General features: G+C 44.8%; 2 protein-coding genes across 4 annotated transcripts in view; one reads left to right on the top strand and one right to left on the bottom strand.

Annotated features, from left to right (window-relative positions):
* Positions 1 to 97, bottom strand: part of Ccser2 (coiled-coil serine-rich protein 2) — a gene marked incomplete in the record, with an annotated part of 160,295 nt that extends 160,198 nt beyond the window's left edge. The window contains 1 exon segment of one of the 2 annotated variants that reach the window (XM_005407889.2): positions 1 to 97. 2 annotated transcript variants of the gene reach the window in all.
* A 157-nt stretch (positions 98 to 254) lies between these two features.
* Lrit1 (leucine-rich repeat, immunoglobulin-like and transmembrane domains 1) overlaps positions 255 to 27,182 on the top strand; it is a 62,125-nt gene continuing 35,197 nt past the window's right edge. The window contains exons 1-3 of one of the 2 annotated variants that reach the window (XR_001231669.1): positions 255 to 622; positions 1,192 to 1,377; positions 2,188 to 2,252. The gene's annotated coding sequence lies outside the window, so the exon portion shown is untranslated. Of the gene's footprint in view, positions 623 to 1,191; positions 1,378 to 2,187; positions 2,253 to 27,182 lie in introns of those variants that run through there. The other variant, XM_005407887.2, reaches the window with a different exon arrangement.

Below are 27,182 nucleotides of genomic sequence, written 5' to 3'. Positions count from 1 at the left end.
GCGACCACGGCCTGAGGGAGCACCGGACTACTCAGCCGCTGCACCCCCTCCCTCGCCCGGCAGCACGCCCGACTCCGCCCTGGGGCCTGCGCACCGCGCGCGCGCAGCCCCGCCCCCCCGAACGCCCATGCGCAGGCGCGAGCCTCAAGGGGCTTGGCCCCGCCCCGGCTCCACCCCCGCTGGTAGACTCCAGCCTCGCCCCGCCCTCGCGCCAGCTTTTCCTCGGCCCCGCCCACTTCCCCGCCCCGCTCGCTGACCTTGCCTGCCTGCCCCTGACTCAGGTGTTTGCGGCCAGGCGCTGACGCTGCTACTGCGGCTGACCTCGCCCGCGCGATACGGCCCGTGGACTAATATTTGCAGCTTGACAGCAGTCAAATCTATCATCAGCTCCTCCTCCAAGCAGAAAAGTTAGGAGTGGCCTGGGCCTGAGGCCGAGGGGAAGGCGCATCTCCCGGGACTGAGATGCACCGCTGTCCTGCATCGTCGCTTTCCGTGTGGGTTCCTTTGGCCAGGAACCAGGGCCTCCTTTTCTTTGAGGCTTACATCACCCCTCTGTTCTTTCTTCTGGCTGGGCCAGTTTTTTGTTTTTGTTTTTAAACCAGAGGCATTCTACCACTTTGAGGTAGGGTCTCATTAATTTGCTTCACTCCCTCCCAGAGTGTTGGGATTGCAGTCATGCACTACCAGGCCTGGATTAGATCAGATCTTGAGAGGCCTTATCCTGAAAGCCTTCCAGATCTGGCCCGCTGGCCAGAGCTGCCCTTATCTGACAGTAGACTAGCTAGCTGCTCCCTGAAATCCTTGCCAGCTGTCCAACAGCTCAGCTACAATAAAAATAACGTTGAAAGGGAGCTTCTTGAAAAATATCCATCTCTTCAATCTCCAAATGAGTGATACTCAAAGGAGAAGGGGAGGAGAGCGCTTGATTTGTAAAATCAGGTTTCACTTAGTAATGTACTTTTCTATTTAGAAAACATCACATCGTTTTTAACATTAACCAATAAATATGAAGATTGAAATTCTTGGGTGATAACATGCATGCTTAAAATGTTGAGAAAGGCTAGGCCTACACACTCTGCCATTTCTCTTTGGATCAAGTGAGATCAGTTCAAAAGCAAGCACCAGACTGAATGCAGCACATCACTCAAGAGATGCCATTACTAAAATGTGCTTTGGGGTTTATGCCATCAGGTACATTGGGAGATGGTAAAGAAATGACTCCCCACAGCACGTCCTTGGGAGTTGAACAAGAAGCTCCATCTTCAACAGTCTCCACATGAGGATCTGAGAAGGAAACCACTCAGTTCCCAAGTTGAGGAAGAGCTAAGCTTTGCTAGACTGCTTGATTGCTACTTTGAGATCCCCTGAATGTTCAAGGTGAGCAAGTGTTCTTTTTTTCTTCTCTTTTTTTTCTTTTCTTTGCTAGTTATTAAGTGATTTCTCTCCAAAAAACCATACTGGATGCTAGCTGCATAGGAATATTTCCTGGTGTCATCTAATTTTCCTTCTTCTCATCTCGTCTTTTGTCCCAATTTCCTCATTTTCTTGGTTGTCATTATGTCACATTGATTCTATTTCTATTGGCCATTTGCTTCAATGTGTACCCATGGGATTTATAAGATGACTGTGATGACACAGAGAGGTCAGTGCACTGAAAAAAAAAATTGTATTAGTTGCATTTCCTGAGAGCTGGGGCCATGCCATGCCATTTAGGGCCCTGGAAAAGTACCAGATTTGGTCAGGAGGCAGAATCCGGAGTGAAGGGAGTCTTGGTCAGAGCTGTTATTGGAGCTTTTGTGGGAAAAGCAAGACAGGGAAGGAGAAGTGTCTTGGGGTTGTCTATTATGAATAATGTTATAGGGTTGTGACCTACAGGGCTGGTCTCTAGTTGTCTCATACCTAGATGGCCCCCAAAGCCTATGTGCTTATAGGTGGGGCTTTGGGGAAGTGATTGGATCACAAGAGTGTGATACTCATCCATGGATTAGTCCATCGATGAGTTTATAGCAAAATGTGATATTAGGAGGTAAAGCCTGGTCTGCAGAGGTAGGCCACTGGGGGCATGGCCTAGAAGGGCCCATTTCCCTCCTCCTCCCTTGATCTCTCTCTCTCTCTCTCTCTCTCTGCTTCCTGCTGCCATGCCATGGACTGTTTCTCCTCTGTGATGCCACTTTGCCATGCCACCAGGCCCTGCAGCCAACCAACTGTACTAAAACCTCTACAGACTGTGAGCCAAAATAAATCCTTTCTCCTTAGAGTTGTGAGTATCAGATATTGTGTCTCAGCAACAAGAAAGTAAATACGACACTAGTTCTGGGTGATTTAGAGCAAGGATAATATTGGCTTAGTGTGTGTGAAAGTTAGATAAAGCCGGTTGAGGAGATAGAGTTGGTACTGGTTGAAAATTACATAATAGGATTTTCACATGCTCACAAACACTGGATTTGGGGACATAGTAAACAATTGTAGCCATTAGTTTAGATGCCAAATAGACAAATACAGAATCTAAGAAAACATTTAGCACACCGCTTACATCATATATAGAAAAGTTTTAGTATTATATATAATACATATAAATAGTATACATAATATACATATCTGACACACATACACACGTACATATTGCATCCTCTGAGGGTCTGACAGCAGTGTATGGCTGAGGTTAGGGGTGAGAGGGTAGACCAAGCTAAGCCTTGCTTCAAATTCTAGCATGCCTCAGAATCCCCTGGAAGGCTTGGCACAGTGGACTGCTGGCTCCCACACCCAGAATTCCTAATTCAGTAGGCCTGGGTGAGGCCCAGGAATGTGCATTTCTATGAAGTTCCCAGGGAATGCCAGAACCCTAGGAGTCACACTCTAAGAACTACCATACATAGAATGCCTCTTCAGCAGTCTTCCAAACCTGATGAGAGGAACCCTCTAGAGTTCCTGAAGGATTGATGGGACACAAAGGATTGCTGTCATGTGGGCAAATATCACAACTGTGGCAGTTTTCCACACAGGCCAGGCAGGGGAGATAACAGCTGAGGAAGCCAGCATGTGACTCCAGCCCCCAAGATGGGAGAGAAGGGAAAAAAGCCCAAGCATGGCAGATGGTACAAAATGCCATGATAGGAATGTACATGGCTAGACCACCCTTCTTTCGTGTGTGTGTGTGTGTGTGTGTGTGTGTGTGTGTGTGTGAATGAGTCTGATGGTGTCAGAGCACAGAGACTGGGAGTGAGGTGACCTTGCAGAGTTGCAGCCTGAAAGTCTTTGTTCAGACATCAGAACCCAGAATATGTGTGTGTGGCAGCTGGCGGGGGCTGCAGAGTGGGGGAAGAGAAGAGTCTGGCTTAGATGTGTGCAAGGATCATATTACCTTGGGTGTAGGGAAGAGTCCGCAATGTATAATTATTTATACATTTTTACGGTGAATCTTTTCAATCTATATTGAGAGAAGTATGTATGTGTTATACACTAAATGTTTGTCTCCCCTCAACATCCAGTGTTGAAATCCTAACACCCATTGTGCTGCTACTCGGAGGAAGGGCCTTCAGGAAGTAATTGGGGTTAGATAAGGTGATGAGAATGTGGGCCTCTTGTGGGATTGGTGTCCTTGTAAGAAGAGGGGGTGACACAGATCTCCACCTCTGCTCTCCACCAAGAATCCAAACAGACAGGCATCAACAAACAGGAAGTGGATGCTGACCAACACCAAGTCAGCCTCCGCATCCAGAACTATGAGGAGCACCTGTGTGCATTGTACACTGCCAGTCTCTAGTAATTCGTTATAACAGTGCAAACTGAATATGATGAAACACCTCAGTATAAACCTAATTGGAAAAATTAGGCAAAGACTTTTTCCACAAGTCTAATATACACATGTACTCAATACAATCACATTTTAGAGAATTTTCCTTAATTTTGTTGGCATCCCTAATTGGTTCTGTTTGGGTTAATATTCATTGGGGGTCTTTTTCCCCCTTAAACAATCCAGATTTACTATTTTATAACTGGCAGACAGAAATCCAAAATAGGTCCAACTGAGCTAGCATCAGGGCATTGGTAGGGCTGTCTCCAAGGGTAGACAGGTTTCCTCACCCTCCTCAGCTTCCAGAGGCCACTCAGGAGCCTTAGCTCATGTACCTTCCTCCACCTCAAAGCCAGCAAGGGTAGTATGAGTCCTTCTCACAGTGCATCCCTCTGATCTCCTTCCTGCCTCAGTTTCCCATTCAAGGACCCTGTGATTCTGTTGGGTGCAATTCAGTGATCCAGAATAACATCCTTATTTTAGGGTCCACTGATTAGCAGCCTTAATTCCATTAGCAACCTAAATTCCCTTTTGCTAGGGATTCTCCTTTGACATGAGAGAACTTCTTGGCAGGAAGTTTTAGCAGTACTGCACACGACTATGTGCCAGGAGCTATTCCACATACGTGGGATTAAGTGATGACAGGGCCAGGGTCTATGGGACATGTCCTACAGGAATCACTAGTTCTGCCCAAAGCAGTATGATGGGACCTCTAGGCTCCCATGGTTCACAGGGGGCTTCTCTGTTGGCCTGACTGTCGGCTGGCAGATACCTGGATGCCTTCCAGCACCTAGAGTTCCAGCAATGGTAGTAAACACTCTTTCCCGCAGGGAATCAAGGTTCCAAGTTCTGGTCTTCTGTTGACGATGGAGAAAACCTGCATCTCAGCCATGAGGATGACAAAAGGGAGCAGAGTCAGATGATTATTTATGAAGTTTTTTTTGGTAATGTGGATTGAACTTTAGGCCTTCACACTGTACTACATCCCCAGCCCTTTTTTTTTTTTTTTCTTATTTTGAGACAGGTTGTTATTAACTTGGTAAGTTGCCCAGGCTAGATTGGAATTTGTGATGCTCCTGCCTCAGCCTCCCAGAGTGCTGGGAGAGATTACCAACTTATAAAGAGAAAATTGTTACCTAGGTTCACAGTTCTGAGGTTGTCTCCACTCCTTTGGGTCCTGGGTGAGAAGCACAGGGTGCTGAGGAGCATGTCAGAGGAGAGCTCATGACCAGGGAGAAAAAGCGAGGAAGGAAGAAACTGGGGTTCCAAAGTTACCAGCCATTGTCGGCCCCAAATGACCAAGGGCCTCCCCTGGGCCCTGCCCCTTGCAGGCACCACCTCCTCTAGTCCTCCCCACTAGCCACCTGGGCACTAAGCTCTCAGCACTGGGCCTTTGGGGACACCCCACTCCCAGGTGTAGCACTTCGTTACTGTGTTTTCTGTTCTGAGTGTTAAGTACATCTGTATTTTTGTTTCCATTTTTATTGTACCAGGTATCTAAGATAACTTTTCATATGATAATTGCTTTAGTGGTATCACAGATTACATGTCCTGGTTTGGTTTGCTGTTGTGGTACTTGGGATTCAACTGAATGCACCACCACGCCCAGCCTATGTGTCTTGTCTTTGTTCTGCATTGTACTAAAAAAATTCATCATTTTATTTTCTTTTTAATTCAAAGACTTGCTTCATAGAGTGTCTTTAAATTCTTATGAAAAGATAATTTTTTTCTTTATAAGTTGATTTTCCTTCCCAGAACTTAGGGAGGTTGGGGCAAGAAGATCACAAGTTTGAGCCAAGCCTGGGCAACTTAGCAATTTCATAAGAACTTGTCTCAAAATAAAAAATTAAGAAAGGGCTGGGGATGCAGGATTTTTATACTTAAAAATGTCTACTCTAATGTTCAGTTTTGTTGCATTATAATCATAGAACATTTGCATAGTTCTATTCTTTAGAATGTCTTAAGAGTTTCTTGATGGTCTAATATCTGGTCAAGTTTCTTAAATGTCCCAAAGCCCCTGTGGTTCCGGCTCACCTATAGTCAGGAGCAAGGAAACATCTCTTCTGTACCTAAGGAGTTCCCGGGGCACACCCTACCATGCCCAACCCCACCGTGGCCTATGCTGAAGTTTCACATTAAAGGATTTACCACACAGGGCCAGAGAATGATTGCGTCTAAACTAGCACCTATAGATAACCACTACTATGGCTGGCAGCAGGGCTTTAAAAAATAAATATTAAAATCCACTTCTCAAGTATTTTTGACTAGATGCTAGTGTCATGCTTAGAATTAAATTTTAAAAGAAAAGCAAAATTCAACACAACAAAGCCTGCAGCTATATCAGAATCGATCTCTCCCGCATGGAAAATCAAGATGAGTGTTGTTCAAAGTTGAGATGGGGGCATCAAGTTCTTTTGATGTCTCTCTACCATTCCTGCAGCTCAGCTCTTGGTATTTAGGCTAAACTCTCCTTGAGTTTCCTTGGCTAAACCCTCCTTGAGTTTCCTTAAAGTCTTTCTCCACTGGGCCTGACTTTTGGACTAGTGTGCTGGTCTCTAGGTTGCCCGGTTTTAGGGTTTTAGCAGGTACCCTGCTAAGTGGGCTTGGCTACAGTCCCACTTTTTCCACATCTGATCAGGCTCAGTCTCTCATCTGTAGCATGCTGGTCCTGCAGGTGATGCCTGCTCATTTTGGCCTGCCTTCAGAAAGAATCCTGTTGGGTCAGTTGAGCTGGAATCCTCCCTTATCTTTGATGTTTTCTCTTGGTAATTTTCCATCCTCTGAGCCCCACCCTGGTCCTTGGCTATAAATTCCCACTGACCCTTGTTCCCTACACCTGTTGCAGGGTCTTGAGAAAAGTCTGTCTTACTGTGTGTGTGACGAACGCCACTGGACAATCCTTTTCACACCTTGTTTGAGGTCTCAGTCAGTATCTGTGTTCCAGAGGGTTGATGCCAAAAGGCTGAAAGAGGAAGTAACATCCTCCCTTTCACTTCTAATACACTTACCTCATCTTTTTTGCCACTTTCTGAAACAGTTCTGGAATCCTCTTTCGTGAGTGTTGTGAGCTGCACTGTCATGGTCAGCTTTGTGCTGATTCAAAACATTGACCTTTCATGGTCATTTGTCAAGGAAGAGCCAGAGGTTACACATGCAAATCCACTGAATAAGGTGGATGAGGACACAGTCGCATGTTTTTACCACCCTGTCTTTCTGTTCAATACCACTCAGCAGCACCATTCACTGTATTTTTGATGATATCTTGTAAAGACACGCATTATAAAAAAACTTCCACAACTGCTTTGGAAAGTGGCCAGAATGATGGAATAAGTGTGTACAAATGGAGGGGGGGGGGCCTGGGTATTTTGAGCAGCATTAATGGCAGTGTGTCTTTTATTGTAATAATTTTTGAGACATTCACTTGATTTTTCAAACACCCTTTGTATTTCTTCACATAAACTCTAGTTCACAGCCACACTTCTTTGTAGGGGGCTCCCAAATGTGCTTTCTTCCCTACAACCTTGTGCCCACATACGAAGTCTATAAACTATTTTTTGTTGTTGTTTTGGTTTGGTTTATTGAGACGGTTTTACTACGCAGTTCAGGCTGGCCTTGAACTCAGTATGTAGCCCTGGCAGGCCTAGAACTCCTGGCGATCCTCCTGCCTCAGCTTCCCCAGTGCTGGGATTACAGATGTGTGGCACCGCGAACAGCCCTGAAGTCTATAAACTATCGAAGACAAAGAGAATAGATACCAGAGCACTTTCTGCCATAGCAACTTTGGTGCAAGGTCTCTCTCCCCAGCCTGTCACTTCTCCATTACATGAAGCCAGGAGGCTTGATTTAACACCCCAGCCCTGGGGAAATCTCTGGGGAAAAGAACAGAAGCAGAAAGTAAGCAGGAAGGCTGTGCAAAGATTTCAATCCTTTCCCTCAAAAACGGAAACTCTCCAGTGGAAATATTGCACAAAAACAGCCAACAGACAGGTTTTAGGGCATGTGAGAGGGAAGATTATGGAAAAAACAAACAAACAAACAAACATGCTGTGCTGCAAACAGAACCTGTCTTCCTGTACACAGTTGCTTTGGTGCCTGGAACACAACCTGCAATATAAGTAAGTACTCAAAATATATTGGTTGACATGAGGGGAAAGGGCTAACTTTAAGGAAGCGATGATGCGGTAGCGTCCTAAGAGAACCTGTGCTTGGGGCTCCTGCATGTGGGTGACCGAGTGGTGAGGAATTAGGGCTGTCACACAGCCTTGGGCCTGGGGCTGCCTGCTCCTGTGTAACGTGATCCGTTGTTTATGCGAGGGGATGAACACGCATACGGAGCAGCAGAAGGGTTGCTGTGACAGTGCCAGCCTTGCCCTGGTGGGACCGCTCTGCTTGTCTGATGTGGCTGAGAAGGTTTTGTGATTCTGGGCTCCTCGCCAGACATCAGCATGTCATTGTGAAAGGTCCACTAGTTCCTTCCAGAAAGAGCCATTTACAGTTTCAGCTCAGCTCTTCTGAGGGAGAAGTCAAAGTTCTGTGGCTAGCAGAGCTCTGTTCCTCTCTACCGCCATGGGCTGGAAGGGCAGGGAAAGCTGCAGCGACCGTACCAGTCCCTGGGAAGTGGGGCTCAGAGCTCGAGGTGCCCAGTGTAGGAAGCTTCCAGATGGGAAGCAGAGGGCAGGTTGAGGGAGGGCTGTCCCAGAATGGTCGAAGACTGTTTTCCAGGAGTCAAAGAAATGTAATGCCATTAACAAGAATACCTCTCTCTCTCTCTCTGTCACCCAGGGCCTTCACACTGAGCTACCTCACCCAAGTTTTAATTTTTTTATACAGGGTCTTACTAAATCATTAAGTTGCGCAGACTGGGTTTGAGCTTTCAGTAATCCTCTTGCCTCAGGCTCCCAGAATGCAGGGATTACAAGTGTGTACCACCATGCCCAGCTAACAGCTCTCTTCATGCTGAAGTGGAGCTCTCTGCAAGTCATGATGTCAAGAGAAAAAAGTCAGGTACGGAGCAAGCAGCATATGCACTGTGCTAGAAGCAGCACAAGAAATATGTGTATGTAGTACATACATGAGTATTGGTGCACGCAAAAGCCATCTTTGGGAAGACACTCAAGAAACTGAACAGTAGTTACTTTCATGGAAGGGAATTCTTTACTTTAAAATGAAAAGGGACTTAGCTTCTGTGGTACATACACACTTGAGTAGCTTTTCAGTGGAGCGTTATGTGCACAGAGTATCTATGCAAACTAGGAAATCAATAAAAATTATACAATTATAATAACACGTATTTGCAAAGGCAAGTAATTGAGCAAGGGGTTACAGCAGGCAAGGGTGAGGGAGGAAATAGATGGAATTGAAAGCCAAAGCCAGGACTACAGTGCAATGGAAGAGCCCTGTGAGCTAGCGGGTGGGTGGGTGTAGGAGAGAGGGAGCTGTTCTTGGGGACTGGAAAATCATGGGCAAGGGTGTGGCACACACAATTATACTTCATCCCACAGTGAAAGCCCCCAGTAACTCACTTACAAGGGTCTAAAAAGATCCAGTCTTACAAAATGAGCTGGGTCATGTTATTGGGAAGTTAGCGAGATGAAAAGCTGCAGGACCAGTCTTTATAGTCAAGAGTTCCCAAATCCTGACTGTATTTGGTGCTACCTATGACTAAGACTCTTTGACCAAACCTGAGTCATGCTCCTTTTTTCCTTCTTTTTGACTAGACTCCCTCTTTGAGCTCTATATTTAGCTTATTTCAATTTTAACAGGAATTGTGCCAAGTGCGCTTAGTGAAAATACCGCACACTTGGTATCTTTGCACTGTCAATATCTGATCAAATGTCTCCCTTCCACCCTCAATAGCTTATCGTGCTGGGCTGCCTGCAGGAAGCAAGAATCCTGCTGAGTCAGCACGAAAAGATAACACATGTTGGGAAGATGTGGAGAAAAGGGAATCCTTGTGTTCTCTTGGTAGGAATGTGAATTGGTCCAACCATTACAGAAAGGAGTGTAGAGGTTTCTCAAAACATTAAAAACAGAACTACCATGGATCCAGCAATCCCATTTATGGATATATCTCCAGAGGAAATGAAATCAGTATCTCAAAGAGCTACCTGAACTCCCATGTTTATTTTATTTAATTATTATTATTATTCACAATAACCAACATATAGAAACAAACTAAATATTCATCAGTGGATGAGCAGGTAAAGAAAATATGCTATTGTCTTAGTTACTGGAACAAAAATATCTAACACCCACAAGTTAAAGGAGGAAAGTTTTATTTTAGCTCACAGTTCTTAGAGTTTTCATTTCATGGTTAGCTGGCTCCAAGGCAGTGGCATGGCAAAAGAGAAGCAGCCCATGGTATGGCAGGCAGGAGACAACCAGTCCTCCTCCTTTCCCTTTTTATTACATCCAAGCTACAAGCCTATTGGTTGTTGCCTCTTCCCTCTTCAGAATCCATCATCCACACCCAGAACTATGCTAAACCAATCAGTGAATTAATCCAGTACCACATACCCATGATACAGTTGCTTCTAAAAGTCCCACTTATGAGTGCATGAGGCTTGGGGGAAACATCTAGATATGAGCCATAGCAGCTATTTATGCACAGTGGAATATTATTCAGGCTTTGAAAAGAAATTCCATCCATTTGTAATAACATGGATGGACGTGAAGCACATTATGATAAATAAAATAAGCCAGACACTGTCTGATCTCACTTATATGTGGAATCTAAAGTAGTCACAGTCAAAAGCAGAAGTAGAATTGTGGTTGTCCGGGGTACAGAGAGGCAGGAGAAATGGAGAGGTGATGATCAAAGGGTAAACAGTGTCAGTTATGCAAGATAAGTAAGTTCTGAAGTTGTAGTGTACCACATAGTGCCTAGACCTAAAAATGTTGTCTTTTAGACTTAAAATTTTCTGACCAAGAAGATCAGTCAGAATACCATTTAGTATTCTTAACAGACACACAAATAATCATAAAAGGGGCAGAAAGAAACTTAGAGAGGTAATGGATATGTTATACCCTTGATGGGTGAGGGTTTCACAGGGGTATGCTTACCCACAAATTCACTGAGTTGAATACATTAAATATGCACAGTTTTTTCACAGCAACTATACCACAATAAAATGATTTAAGAATCTTCTTGAGTTGATCTAGCAAGAATCCACTTAGCTTCCGTGTTTCCTCTTAGGAATTTTCCGTCCATTGACCCCACCCTGCTCCCTGGCTCTCAGTTCCTACTTGTTCTCATGTTAAGAGTGGGGCTTGAGCTCTCTTCCCCTCTGCAACTCCCATTCAATAAAGACTTGAATAAAGACTTGCTTACCATCTTCAGCAAGTATCAGGAGTACAATTTCTTCATCACCTGTTATAAGATGGCTAATCCTAACCTTAACCCTAAGAAGTTTGTAGAAGAACAAATGTAGAAGAACCTCTACATATGAGACAAATACATCAATAAACTTCTGTTTGTTCACGTGTCTTTTGTTATAAAGCCCCCAGAGAAAATCTAGATGGAAAAAAGGAAAATTTCTTTCCTCTCCTATATAATAAAAGTAGCAAAATTGGTGAACCTGAAAATAGGAAGGATGGAATTAATGAATAAATTGGAATAAAGAAGTATAAACAAAAAGGTCAATGTAATGAAGAAAAAGATAACAGAATTACTACATGTGTCAGGGACAATTTTAAAACATTAAACTTTATTTTTTTTGGTTTTTCTCCGGTACCGGGAACCGAACTCATGACCTTGTGCTTGCCAGGCAAGCGCTTTTGCCGCTGAGCTAAATCCCCAGCCCCTAAACTTTATTTTTAATATTTTCAAAATTACACTTCCCAGAAGCCAGCTAGCCATTACAGCCTAGGAAAGGTGGTTAAATGACCACTGCAGGAAGAGAAGACATTCATAGCAGAGAAACTCAAGTCATGTTACAGGGGAAATAAAAAAAGCTTTCTGATTTGGAAAGAACAGAGAAGAGAAAAAGAGACACACAGAACATGAGATGCCAATGTCCTTGTGTTTATCTTTCCCACACTGGAGCTGTAAATTAAAATGAGGGAGCATGCCAGAGAAAAATCTCCCCTTGCTGGGCACATGGTGATGCTTGCCTGTAATTCTAACGCTCTGAGAGGCTAAGGCAGGAGGATTGCAAGTTCCAGCACAGGTAGGGCGATTTAGTGAGACCCTGTCTCAAAATAGGGGGCAGGTGTTTGTCAGGGAATCTAGTTCAGTACAGAGATCTTGCAGTAAACCTCTAGGGTGCCCACATATCTTCTGGGGGCAAGGAGCAGCATAGATGTCCTCCTAGACATGGGTGAGTGCTGAGGAAGACTTCCACCTCCTTCCACGCCAGGTGCTCTGTGGAAGGCAAGGATGCCAGGAGGTCTCCTGAGGTCCCTTCCACCCCAGTGACTGTGGGGCAGGCAGCTCAGCTTTGAGCCCATGAGGCAGCCTGGTTCCAGCCGCTGTAAGCTAAGCCGAGCTCACAGAGGTGGATTAAGGAGCTCCAGCATTGCCTTGGACTTGTCTCACCTGCAAGCCAGTGAGAAGCTCCATCCTAGATCTGGGAATCAGAAGGTTTGGCAGGCCATGTGCCCAGGAGTCTGTTTTGAGAACCCTGCTGCTGATTCCAATGCTGGCCAAAGTCTGAAGAGCCCGAGCCCAGCCAGGAGGTTGAGGGCCAGGATGCCTCCACACCACGGGCTTGCTGGAGTCATGAAGCTCAGGTACCTGCTCTGTCTCATGGCCAGATGTGCTGGGCACACAGCTGGGCTGTCGGAGCACCCATGTCTGCACCTGTGTGCCCAACAGCCCAGAAACCAGAGGTAGGACCCTGAGTCCTCAGAGGAGATTTATCTCCAGTAAGAGACGGAAGCCAAGGAGATGATTAAACTTGTAATGGCAGATCTGTTTTACTCATTCACACACACAATGGAAACTATCTTGTGATCATTACAGAGAAATGTGAAAAGCTGTTCTCTCCTACCGAAGTAGACTGCATAGGCTTTTACCCACCTCCCACACACGATCTGGAAAAATAGAATGTGTTTGTAATTGACACCTGGTATTAATAAACAAGGATACAAACATGAATGGCAGACAGCTGCTAAAAATTATCCTCAATTTTTTTCTTGACAGGTGTTCATGGCTTATTTTTAATTGGTAAGGAAAAAAATGTATACAGCATTACCTAAAGATTAATTTTTGTAAAGAATTGTGTACATGTTCATATATATGGTACACATATTGTGCATATATGTATGGCAAAACAATTTAAAACATGTATACCAAAAGTATTGTGATTATTTTTGAAGGCAATATTACAACTAACTTTTTATGTCATATTCACTGGCGTTTTTGAATATGAATTATTTGTATGATTAATTTGGGGGGTGTTTAGTTTTGTTCTTTGGTACTGGGAGAGTTTTGGTTTTTGAGCCCAGAGCCTCACTCACTCTACTGAGCCACAACCCTTACATTGTATGATAAAGTTTTGTAAAGATTTGCACAATGATGCTTATTCAAATGAGCTTTAGGAAACAAAGTCCTGTATTTAAAATAAGGATGGCTAACTATTTTTTAAAAAGTAACAGCTATCATAGAGGGCTTCCTAAGCAGCAGGTCCTATGTGAAGCATCTCAAGTGCATTAATTTATTTAAATCTCACATTGACCCTGTGATGTAGAGGCCCTCACCACCTCACTCTCAGAGATGGAAACTGAAGCTGTGTGTCCCCAGTGTCACACCCTGGAAAGTGGTAGGACCAGGATTCAGCCCAGAAGATGAGATCCATGTTCCTGCAGTTCAAACCAGCACAGACTGGATTTGCCATTTACACAATTTATTCACATAAGAAGAACAGATACTACTAAGATCAGACTTCCTTCCAAAAGATACACATCGCCTATAAAAATGTGCAGAAGACAGTGTTACATGAAAAAAAGCCACACGTAGGTCTGTGTAGCCCTGCATGTCTACCCTGCTTCCCCAGTCCGGGCCAGCTTCCTTTCACCTATAGAGGAGCAAAAAGTTGTGATCTAGATTTCTGGAGAAGGGTCCTCACTATCAGATGCCCTTCCCTGGCTAAGATCTGCTGGAGGGTTGGTTGTTGCCATATGATCTGGCCCTGGCTGCTCACCTACCCAGGCAGCACAGGGATGGTGGGTAGCGCAGGAGACTCCTCTCCTCCATGTTTTGTGTTATAGTTTAGATGTAAAGTGCCCTAAAGGACAGATGTGTTTAGAAGGTGATTGGATCATGGGTGCTATACTCATGAATGGATTGATCTATGGATGAGTTCAGAGCTGAATGTGCTGTGAGGAGGCGGGGCCTAGTTGGAGGTAGTCCCTGGGGCATGGGCAGAAAGGATGTGTTCTTGTCCCTGGCTCCTCCCCCGTCTCGCTCTGTTTCTTGGCTTCCATGGATTGAGTATCTTTTCTTCAGCTGTGCCCCTCTGCCATCCTGTTTCTGCCTTGGAGCCCGCTGACCATGGCCTGAAACTGTGAGCCAAAATAAACCTCTCCTCCTTTAAGTTGTGAGTGTCAGCTATTTTGTCCCAGCAATGGGAAAGTGACTAATATGCCCTACAACCCCCAGGATACCTTCTCCTTACAGCAGCCCTACTTGGTAGGCACACTTCCATTGTGTAAATGGCTGGGTCAGTTGTTCTTCATTAACAATTTCAGTAAAAGTGATACACAAACATGATTAAGATTATCAAGAGAATACGTGCTGATAATAGTAAAGCAAATACCACTTCTGCCTCTGACCACACCCCATCTCTTCCAGGCAATTGCTTGTAATAGTCATATATTCATTTTAGACATTATCTCCGTACCTCCTGCGATGGTGTGGGTATAGTTTGTCTCCACCAAAATTCATATTCAAATTTAATTGCCGGTGGAATGGTTGCACCTTGAAACTTTACTGGGAGGACCAGGGATGTAGCTCAGTGATGCAGCGCCTGCCTGGCAAGCGCAAGGTCCTGACTTCAATTCCCTGTACCCACCCCCAGAAAAAAGGAAAAATAAAAGGTTACTGGGTCATGGGGCACCATCTCTACCAGCAGACAAGGGTGAGTGAATCCTCACACCATGGCCCTGGAGTAGTTACTGCAAGAATGGATTGTTGTAAAATGTGGGCATCCCTCGTACTTGTCTCTGCATGTGCCCCATACCCTTCCAATCTCCTCTAAACATTGAAGGATATGGCCCTCACCAGATGCGGCTCTCTGATCTTGGACTTCTGGCCCCAAGAACCATGAGCCCAAACAAACCCCTTCCCCTTACACATTAACCATCCCTTCTATTTTGTTATGCTGACAGAAAATGGAGCAAGGCATTTCCCAGCACTCATGATTTAGCTCTCTTACATCACTCTCCCTTTCCTTTATTTTTTCCCATTTTAACTACTACTATTTTTAGTTAAATCAATAAACAGAGACTGTCTTATTATGTCTACATCAACAGTGTTCTTTGTAGAGTGAGGCAATGTGTTTTGACTCCATTTTTTTCCACTTGTATAGCTGTCTTTCTTGGAGTCCAAATGTTTTTTTCTTTTCTTTCATTGAACACATTAACGACAAAAAGGACTCTGTGGTATCAGTGATAGAGTTAACCACTTCTTTTCCAGGAGACAAGTTCCTTTTGGCAGCATCTGTCTGCTTATGACAAGCTGGTCCTGCTGCTCAGGGACCCTGAGGTGGGCAGTTGAGGAGGCAGCTGAAGGCACACACACCGGGGTCCAGCTCTGCCTGCCTCTGAGTCAAGCCTGCCTGGCCATGAGGATGCCTCTTACACCTCTGCTTGGGGAGTGAGCTCATGCTCCCCATGCCCATCCCTCTGTGTGGTTCTAGTGCCTTTCCCGCCCGCAGCTTTCTTCCCAATCAGCTCCAGATGCCAGCAGTGCTGGTGGACGCTGTCATTAAGCCAGCTTGTCTTCGCAGCAACCCCATCAGTATGAGCCTGGGGCTGTTCTGCTTCCTGCAATTATGCACCTGTTTAAAGCAAGCAGCAACACCCACACTCCGAAGGACCAGCACTAATACTAATTATCAGGGACAGTGCCCAAGCCCACAGTGAGCGAGGAGCTCTGTCCTTACAGTCTCATAATTACTAGTGCGCCTCCCTTTTTGTTGGGAGTCAGTGAGCTGCACTGTAATGCTGGGTTGCGCTCCGCTTACTTCCACTCCTTAGGGCCAGCCTAAAAAGCAAAGGCGCCACATTAGGCTTCGGAGGAGGCTCCCTGGGCTCCCCTGGGAGGGGCTGGGAAATGACTCTTTAAAAGGGCTTCATTTCATCCTCAGCCAAGAGCCTGGTCCCAAGTCCTTCTGAAGGAAAGGGACATAATGGCCAGTTCTTCCCAGTTTAAGGATACATGGTGTGTTTCTCATTTTATATGTATCGGGATAAAAAGAGGCCAGAAGAAAATATACCAGAACATTGGTAGCTTTTCTCTCTGGCCATGGATGTAAAGGTGATCACTTTTTTTTATTTTATAGACAATAATAAAAAAACAAAAATGAGGAATTTCAAAACAAGATGATAGGAAATTAACAATGGTTCTTATACTGCATATTGTTATCTTCAAATTAGTTGCTCAGATTACCAAGTATAAGCATGTAAGATTGGTAAAAGTGATCATTTTTCTTTTTAATACTTTTGGTATTTTCTTATTTTTGGAAACTGTATCTGCTGTGAGATGCTATCTAGCAGGTATTCTTAAGTACTGAGGGTAGGAGAGCTCATTTTAAGTTTGAACTGAACTCAGGCTTCTGGACACATTTGGCCATGCAGGTAACAGGGCAGCGGTCTCCTTTGCAAGGATAAGTGTGCCAGACAGAAACTGTGGTACAGCCATATCCCCAGAACCCTTAGCTGTGTCTGGTGCATTACAGGCGCTAAAATGTGTTTCCAAAATGAGCTAGTGAAGGGATGAGTGGGCAGGAATTCTTGCAGGTGGAGTCTGATCCAATTAGGAATTCAGTCCTTAGGGTGGAGGCCAGACCAGGCATCTCTGGGCTTTGGTTCCCAGCCCAGCTCTTCATATCTGAGTCCAGGAGAACAGTATGCTGGCCATAGAAACAGAAAGAGCTATCACACTAACAACAAATAGAACCATGTGGAGCAAATGCATCCAAGAAGGTGAGAAGGACATTCACCCTTCAGCTCCTTCACAGGCCTCTTCCGTACTCCTGGCAAAAGGCGGTTCCCTGTGACCCTGGAGCCTAGCCCCTCCCAGTGGAGCAGAGTCCTGGGCAAACAGCAGCAGGAGCCAGTGGTCTGACTGGGCTCTGAGCACACTGGGGACAGCTTCATTCTCTCTGGAGGGGCTGCTGGTCGTGAAATGCATCAGGGTACAAGATGCCATCCTAAGACACCCTGTTTGGCTTTTTTTTTTTATTTGGTACCAAAAATCAAACTCATGACCTTGCACTTGCCAGGCAGGCCCTGTGCCACTAAACTATATATTACAGGGTAGCAAGATAGCCTGTTTGGGTGGAGAGGGCGGTGACCATTTCTGTCTGTGCTTTTCTTGTCGAGGCAAAAGTCTGTTACTGAGAGTCAGGAAACAAAGGCACAGTGGGAAGGGGGGCTTCTTAATATTAGGTCAGGGGCCCAGTCCCTGCTTGTTCTTACCTCTGGAGCAGCCTTCCAATGCCAGTATTGGTATTCTTAGAAGTCAGGCCAAACTCCAGCTTCCTGGGGACTGAGACCTTCTGTTTGTAACTCAATCATCCAAACCATCACCATCCAGGAGTCAGAGACTGAGGGAAGCAGATGTCCCAGTCCAGTGGGCCTCTGGATTTAGGCTCATTATTTGAGGTACTTCCACCTTGCTTTTAGCTCTGTCTTTTAAACGAGGTATTGAGGGGGTTGATGGGGCTTTGCACCATCTTCCCCAAAAGTAAGGTCAGGTGGGACAACTGGAGAGAGCCCCTCAGAACAGAAGGACAGCTGAACGCGTCCAGCTGGGCTTCCACATCCTCTCCCCAGATCCCATGATGATGATTGGTTTTATGAGTCAGCTCAGCTCGTCTGTGGTGGCCAGTAGATGATTGGTTTTATGAGTCAGCTCAGCTCGTCTGTGGTGGCCAGTAGATGTGACTGACGTCTGAATCAGCAGATTTAAGTACAGCATCTGAGCATCAACATATTGGGGGGTGGAGGGCTCATCCAATCAGGAGAAGGTCTTAAATTGCTCATTCTTAGATATCCTGGAGAAGGTGCCATTCTGCCTCTCGGCTACAACACTCTGCTCAGCCCAGTTTTAGCAAGAAAATCTTGCTGAGTCAGTTTGTCAAGGATCCCTCCCAAATCTAATCAAGTTCCTCTTCCTCGTCAAGCTCCTCCTAGAAATTTCCTGTGCTTTCCCTCACCCTGCCCACTGGATACCAATTCTCACTTGGCCCTGTTTGTATTTGACTTAAACCTCTCCCTGTCTAGTCTGTTAAGGATGTTGTAGCAGACCACCCTCAGCCAGCATGTGAACAACAGAAATTTGTTCTGGGGCCTAGGGATTCCAAGGTCAAAGTGCTACAAGTTTAGTGGCTGCTGAGGGCCAATCTTCTGGTTCCTGAGTGGTGACTGTTTAGTTGTGCCCTCTCCTAATGGAAGGGATGAAGGGTCTCTCGGGCCTCTTTAACAAGGGCACTCATGCCATTCCTGACGGCTCTGCCTCATTAGATGATCACCTCCCACAGTATGACCTCTGCATAATGTTGCACTAGGAGTTATATTTCAACACAGGAATTTTAGGGGGACATAAATATCCAGACCTTAATACTCCCTGTTATAATAGTCTTGAATGAAGTCCTTCCATTTTTTAACAAGAAGCTGGTGAATAATTTCTTTTTAACATATACATCCTAAATCTGTAGCTGAGGATTTAGGAATTCTCTGGAGTCACGCTCACTTTCTCATGTGGCTGCTATATCCTATGTTCCTATAGCAGTGAGAAATACCGAAATAAAAGACAGATGCCAGGAAACAGGGAGAACTTTTGCAGGTGGGAGGGGGAATCTAGGGATGGAGGGACATGGGAGGGAGGGAAGGGGAAGTAAAAAGGGTTAAGATGCAGCATATACATATATCCACTCTCCATGATGGGTGTGTTCATTATGTATTGAAAACGTACTCAGAAAAAAATTTTAAAAATTAAAACCAGTATATGAAAAATGAACAATGCTCAAGTTTGCCTGGGGTGTGGCATGCAGGGGTAGGAGAGAGACTGTTTCCTGTCTTTCACTTAGGAAGGGACAGCTCTACTGGATGGGAGGTCTTCTAATTCCCTCTGTCTGAGTGGGACACCAGAGAGCTGCCAGCGCTGCATGCCAGAGGAGGCCCGGGATGTGACAAGCAAGACCATTCCATGGAAGTCAGCTTCTGTGTCCGGGATGTCCTTGGTTTTCATGTGAGAGCTGCAGGGATCTCCACAGTGCCACATTGTGGGGTAGAGTAGAAAGCCAGATTAGGTCATGACAGGCATGGAGCTCCTCTTTAAGAGCAGCTGGTGATCCACAGGGGTGTGACAAGTGCTCATCTGGGGGACAGAGTCACAGTGACACGTGGCATATTAGACAGACTGTGCCATCCTTCTGACAGCTCAGCTGGCATCTCAGAACACAGTTGCAGCTATCTCCCATTCCTCTCCTGGGTGAGGGGCCACAAGGTCCAAGTGAGGCTCCATCCCCAGATAAGTATCTGGCAGAGAAAGCAAGCTGGAAACCAGGTCAGTGCACAGTGACAACAGGGAGGAGAAGGGCACTTCTGACCTTGGTGGACTCCTGAAATGTGACTTGGTGCTGCGGGTTATTGAAGCAATGATGTCCTCCTGTCCCAGTTAGGAAAGGCTGAGATGTCAGTGAGACCATTTTTGCAGAGGACTGTCACCGAGACTCAACAGGAAGCCCTGGCACCCATCTCATCTTTCCAGCTCCCCTGTAGGGGAAAATGCAGGAATGCTACGAGTGTCTCCTTTTTTTCTTTTTATATATTTTTTTTCTCTTGGTGGGAGGGTAGTGCTGGAAATCTATGACCTTAGCCTCACACACACTAAGTAAGTACTGTACTCTTGAGCCACACCCTTAGCCCCTTCTCCCTTTTACTGTTGAAACTGCACCTTTTCCTTCAGTGACCTGCATCATTGCACAGCTATTATTATGATGATAATAAATGTAGCTGAAGATGATTGCAGACTTCCCTTAGGTCAAGTACATGAAATAACATCACTGCGTTCAACCAACCTCATTATTCACATTTTAAAGATGGGAAAACTGAGGCATGTGGAGTTAAGTAAATGCTCCCTATTACACAACTAGAGGAAAATGTGAATACAGACAATCTGGGTTGCCACTTAACCAGCATGTAATTATAATAGCATAAATATTTATCTCAAAGTGTAGCTGTTGCTGACCTATCCTAAAGATGGACTCCAGGCCTTAGGGTGGGTGGTCCATCCTGTTCATAAGGGACCTAATCACACCGCAGAAAATCTCTAGCTTGCTGGCAAATATGGTGCTCTTTGGCCCAAGGCGTTGCCAACCCCCTTCTAGGACCATGTCATTTTTCCCCCTGGGTAGGAATGTAGCTGTGTGCAATCTTTCTCTAGCAACCCCAGGAGCTTCCCAGAAGGCTAAGGGAGGTAGGGAAGAGCAGTATTGGTCTGGCTTCAAGAACAGACCTATGATAATAAAGTGTCAATAATTTTTATTACTTACTTTGAGAGCTCTTCTCAGATAGTTGAAGGTCAGCTGTGCTGTTGACTTTCAAAATGGCAGTATTCAAATGTAGGGACTGAGAGGTTGGACAGAGAGACCTGGAATTACATTCTTTCCTATGACTGATTAGCTGGGTGCCCTTCAGTGGGTTTGAAGGGCAAACCTGTTTTTACTCAAGCTCAAGAGTACAGGCTCTTCCTCAATGGGGAAAATGCCATCTAAAGTTGTGAAGAACAAGCAAAATGTTTATAAAGCAGCAAACTTGGGGATGAAATTCCGTATAAGCCCATCAATGCCTATTCTGTACTTCCTCCTTGTTAAAAAGGTGTATGGGCAAAAATGCAGCTCACAACAGGCTAGAAGGTCTTGGCTAGTTAAGGTTTCATTTAATTTTTTTCAGACTTCTCATTCCTATGGTCCCCAGTTCTCTGAGATAAACATTTATAAAAATTAAATGGGACGGGGGTGTAACTCAGTGCAAAGCCTTGGGTTCAACCCCCTGTCCCATTTAATTTTTATTTTGAGACAGGGTCTTGCTAATTCACTAAGTTGCTCCAACTGGATGGAACTTACGATTCTCTTGCCTCAGTCTCCCAGAGTGTCAGAATTAGATGCACGCACCACCTTTAAGGGGACTGATGAGATCATTCAGCACAGAGGGCAGGGTCAGCACCTCATCCCAGTTCTGGGGCACGACTTCTGGCCATGGTGCTGAAGAACACCTCTGGGTCCTTTGACTGCTCTTTGTTCTACTTCCTTGGGTGGCAGAGTGGCTCATGGGTTTTGTGGGCAGCCCAGGAGGAGCTTGTGCTCAATATCTATGCTTGAACTCCTCATTTCTTCATTGGAGTCTTTTGCCCAATGCAGGACTATGCTGGATCAATATGCACATTGAGAGACAGGCCAATTTCACCAGTTCCTGATGTAGCATCCATTCCAGTGACCAGCTTTCTGCTTAGAAATGTAATAACAGTAGAAATTCTGATACCTCACAGTTATTGAAACCCTCCTAATTTACCTGTATTATTAAATTAAGGAACAACACCTAGTAAACTTGGACTATGACTTGATATATAGTAAGCCCTCAATAATTAGCTTTTGCTATTGTTATTTTCACTTAACCATCTCAAGATTATAATGAGTGGATATTGCCATGTTTACTTTACAGATGAGGAATCTGGCAGTCACTGTCAATAAGTAGTACATATTGAGGCCAGTCACCCCAAAAACAGCAGAGGCAAAACTAAATTCAGGGTCATTTGGTTCTGAAGCTACTGTCAAAACAATATTGCTACTTCTTATGATGCTCCTGGCCACATGAACAGCAGGCAGCATGACTACCTAAACCAATCTGTTCTGTTTCCATTCAACCCAGTGGTGTGGGGGAGCTGGCTCACTTAAGCTTACTAGAGTCTGTTGTTTGCATCTCTTCCCAGCTCAACGTTAAGTGACACCACTATTGTAGCATGAGATTAGCCATCGTGGAACATTTACATCATAGAACTAGGTAAATACTAAGAAGCAGGGATTTCTAAACTTTTATAGAGAGCCTTAATAGCATACAGTGGCCCAGTCTATTAGAATAAGGCATGGGGCCAGGGATGTAACTCAGCAGCACAGCACCTGCCCGGCAAGTGTGAGGTTATGAGTTCAATTCCTGATACTAAAAAAAAAAAAAGAATAAATCATGGGCATTGTCAAGTATGTTCATTTAGGCTTGTAACTGTTGGTCTGTGGGTTTCTGACTACACACATACACTGAGGAAAGTGGGAATTAACATGACTGGTGTATTAGTTATCCACTACATAGCAAATTGCCCTTAAATTTAGTAGCTTAAAATAACAATAAATATATATTTTCTCAAAGTTTCTCTGAGCCAAGATTTTAGGAGAGACACTGGGGTGAGTGGTTCTGACTGGAATCTCTTATGAAATTGCAAACAAGATGCCATCTAGACCTCATCCGCTCCCATGCTTGGTGAAACTGTGTGGGTAAGTGTTGGGGTACCTCAGGTCCTGGTCACAGGGACTTCAGTGCAGGGCTGCTTGAGTGACAGTGGGCTTCCTCTAGGGTGAGTAATCCAAGAATTCAAGATAAAATGAGGCAGGTGTGCTGGTGCACCCCTGTAATCCACTGCATTTACTCTGATCAGGAGGCGGGAGGATTGTTGTGAGTTCCAGGCCAGCCTGGTCTACATAGTGAGACCCTGTCTCAAACAAACAAACAAACAGACAAACTCAAAGATAAAGGCTGCTGTTGTTTGATGACCTACCTTCAAAGGTCAAGCTCTGCTATTTCCATGACATGCTCCTGGCCACGTGTCACCATGTTTGGTGTAGGAGAAGAGCACAAATGAGCATGAATACCAGGAGGTGAGAATCACTGGAGCATCTTCAAGGCTGGCTGCCAACCATGTGTGGAGAAGTTATGATTTTTTCATCTTCCAGGGCTGATAGCAAATCGTTCTCTCCTGAGTCCCATGGCTACCTGGCCCCCAATAGATTTTTTCCTAAGCAATAAAAGGGGGTGGCTGTTGGCTAACCAGATGATAGTGTATTATACACCCCCATGATAAGCCCTTCTTGTTTTCAGCAGACAATTGACCTATACATGTTTCCCCCAGTTTATTAACTAGGATAAACCACTCTGTGTCTCCTTTGCCTGGCTTGCATAAACCAACTTTGTTTCCCTCTGATTGAATCGAGCCTTTTCATGGGTGTGGGGCTGGATCTCTGGGCAGTGAGTGAGGAGAAAAAACTGAGACTGATGTGGAAAATAGTGTCAGTTTCTTTGGCTCCAAGGAGACGAGAGTAAATAAGGCCTCTGCTGCACTTACTCTGATCACAAGCGCCTGATTCCGAAGGTACTGCTTGCTGAGTCCATGCCCAGGCTGGAGGAGAAAGAAGGCAATGGGATTGCTCTCAAGGGAGCTATCTTTGGAAGTACATTTCCAGAGCAGTGTGCATAGAAAGAAAAGGAAAGGAGAGCAATTTCTAGTTTCTGATTACTCACATTTGATTCCTTCATCATATAAATGGCACAAATGAGTTCTAAGGAAAGAAGATGTTGTAATGTCACTTTGACATCACGGGTGAGTCTTCATTCAAAATTTTAAGACATAGGGCTCAAAATAATGGTAGCTAGTAAATCTTTACCTTGTACGAAGCTTTGGGTGAAGCAGACACCACAAACTCCCTTCTTTTTCCTCCCCATCCCCTACATTAAAGGCTTAAATACAATGGTTCTCAAATTAAGAAAATGTATTTTCCCCCTAACTGAGATATCTGGTGAGGACAAGTGCTCGAGTGTAGCTTTTCTTACTAATCCAGTCAGCAATCTTGTCTACCACTAATATGTGTTCTGTGCAGAAAATCACACCAGCCCAAGGTGTGCCTGGCTCAGTGAGCCATTTATGATGGGATCACAGATTAAACAACTGTGTAGGCAGAGGTACCGGCACATGGCTGATGGCTTCTCATTGCCATGAAACAGAATAGAGGGGTGTGGCAATGTTGTGGAGAATCAAAATCAGTTCTTTTGGAAGGATCTCAAATGAAAGTCTATCAACCTGAATGAGGTTCCCCTTGGTCCGCCTAGAAACTGTTAAATATGTTCCTGTCAAAGTTGCCACCTGTAACAGCTGGTGTTCAATGAGAGAAGCAAACCATTAGGATATTATATGTGACAGTGATTTAGCACATGGACTTGACTTTATACACACTGCCAAGGTCCTTGACCACCTTAGAAGCTGGTGCAATAGTCTCTCTGAGGTTGTCATATTTGCTATTGATGCTGAAGCTTGAAGTCTTCCAGGTAGGATAGGAAGGGAAAGGAAGGGAAGGGAAGGGAAGGGAAGGGAAGGGAAGGGAAGAGGAGCAGAATGGCTGTAAAATGACCCAGAAATAGGATAAACAGCAACCCACCAGTGACCTAGAATGTACAAGAAAGACTGGAACCTGTGTTAGTATAGTGCTGTCTCCCACTCTGAATATATGGTGTCCTGTAAGAGCAACTGGTACCCTCCTTCATGGAGCTAAGTATATAACCAGCCCATGATTAGAATCTGAAGTAAGATTCTGGGGAAGATGGAGCTGCTACAGGCCTGGTTGGTGTCCCCTGCCAGCAAGGTGACCCACAAGAGAAACAAAAAAGTGTATAGATGGCTTGGAGTTCTGCACAGACCTTCAGGTGTCAGAGAAATGTGGCTGCTGTTTCATTTGTGCACTCCAGTGCCTTGTGAGTTGTCTCTTGTGGCCACGTCTAACTGGACACAAACAGGGAAGGCGAGCTGAGAAAAGTGCATCTGTCTCTCCAGGCTGACAGGACACAAAAGCTGCCAAGCACATCACACAAAGTGTCTGATTCCTGGCCTACAGGCCTGTTCCTACTCTGTCACCTGCCCATTAAATCTGGTGATGTCCACATCTAACACCTGGGACTCATGTTTTCTTGCTCTACTATTATCTATGAACTCCTCATTCTCTCTGTCTTGCTCATGATCCCTTATAGCCATCTTTGACCTCTTTCCCCTCTGAGCCAATCCATCTGCACAGGCCTGAGGTAAAATATTGCCCCTCACTGCTCCTGTTCACCAGCCTACATCCTCACACTGTCTGCTCTGCCCTCCAATCTCACAAGCGTTGCTAATCTGTGGGCGCCTTTGCTCCTGCCCAGAGCATCACCATCTCTTTCTTCATTATCCTCTTTGCTCATATGAAATTCTCTGGACTATTACTTTAATGGCCCTGAATCTCCTTAGCTTTGTGTCTTTTTCTCATAGTCGTAAACAAACCCCCAACTACTATTGTTGTAGTGAAACTGAGTCTGGAAGAGGAACCACACCTGTGAAAGTCAGGAGGCAGTGAACAGCTTTATTTTATACTGGTGGTCCTGCCTGGAATAACTTCCAAGAAAAGACCCAGAGTGTCTGTGAGCCAGAAATTTTATATGAAGTGTGAGCAGAGATTACAAAGGTGGGACTGGGCAGCCTTGTAGTTCTTCTGATTATCTAGCAGGGTGTCATCATTGGTTACAGGGCCAGATTCATGACCATCAGTTACAAGACTTGATTAATGACTACAAAGCTTGGCACAATCAGGCATCTTGTATGTTTGGTTATGCTCTCATGGTTATAGGAGTCAAGAAAGCAATTACAGAGCCATGAAACAGTTATGGAGCTAGGTAGCTTCAAAGAGAACAAAGTTTTAAAAAGAAAAAATTTTCCTTTAATAGCTTTTCCCTTTCATTTCCCCCCTTGTTGTTATTCGGAAAAATCTTTTCAGTGTTGCTTCTATCTAAAGCTTCATAAGGATTAACTCTTAGGGCCATTTGGAAACTTATGCTATTGATCTGGTCTGAAACAAAGTGAATTTTCCAATTAATCAGGCAGGGCCCTATCAGGAGAATTAAAACAAGGCTCTCAGCAGCACCAAAAGGGGCCCTAGCCATGGTCTCAGGTCAGCTAGACCTTGGAATCATCCTTGCTTCTGATTTTGTTCTTTGGCCCAGTTATCTAGTCTTTCTTGCAATTATTGCAGAATTTCTCAGACTATTCCAGACTTATTAGCATAGAAATAGCAGTTTTCTCCTAGGGCATTACAAACTCCTCCTTGTAGAAAGACTAAATCTAAGCCTGTCCTATTTTGGAGGACAACTTTAGCAAGTAAGTCTATTTGGTCCTGTAACAATGACATTTTATTGTGTAAACCTTAAAGTTCTTGGTCAGTGACCTCAGCTAATTGATTTAGTCCCACTTTCCTAGTGACTAGAGCAGTTGTTCCTAGCCCAACTGAACTGGCTAGACTCATCCAAATCAGGATTGAGATTACCTGGATGGCCCTCTTAAACATGTAAGAGGCTTTTGGGGCCAGGACACTTACTCCTTCCTCTCCCTTATAGGTTTGGATTTGTGGTGAAGTTACAAAGAGCACAAGTGCCTTTTTGGGTACTGTCTAAACATGTTTTTACTCTATCAGGACAGGAGAAATGGGTATTGTTAGGGGTGGTCAGGCTCCTACTAGGGTGACAGATGACCCAAACACATGGAGGCATGGCCAAGGTACCTGGTGAGAAGACACAAGTTACATTTGCATAAACAGGTAGAGAAACAAAAACAGGAGCCAGTTTTTACATTTGTGTGAGCTTCTAGGAGGAAATGCATATTTGGGAACTGCATAGTAAAAGGGAGGTACAGACCTAAGACAAATCCGACAATCAGAAGCAACATCTGAGGAGCTAATGTTCAGCACATTATGGGCAGACTGTAGCATATATTCCAGCCTGGCAGTTCTGATTAGCTAGCAGGGTGAGCTCATTGGTTACAGGGCTAGATTAATGACAGTCAGTTACAAGACTAGATTAATGACTACAAATCTTGGTGCAATTAGGTTTGGTTAAGCTGTCATGGTTACCAGGACCAGGAAAGCAATTACAGAACCATGAAACAATTACAGACCTAGGCAACTTCAAAGAGAACAAAGTTTTAGAAAGAACAATTTTTTCTTGTACAGTTTTTCCCTTGCACTATGAACCAAAATAGCTTCCCTTTCAGGGGCTTACCTAAAATACTGAGTGCTGACAGAGAAAGTTACACAACAGCACCAAGATCTCTGATTGCAAGTGGGTCTTTACTGTGGACACAACTAGGAATATATTCCTCACTGAGCTT

This window comes from Chinchilla lanigera, unplaced genomic scaffold, assembly GCF_000276665.1.
Source record: "Chinchilla lanigera isolate Chin_1 unplaced genomic scaffold, ChiLan1.0 scaffold00109, whole genome shotgun sequence".
Lineage (NCBI taxonomy): Eukaryota > Metazoa > Chordata > Mammalia > Rodentia > Chinchillidae > Chinchilla > Chinchilla lanigera.
The sequence above is the reverse complement of the archived record's forward strand: the minus strand, read 5'-3'. Positions and strand labels throughout refer to the sequence as shown.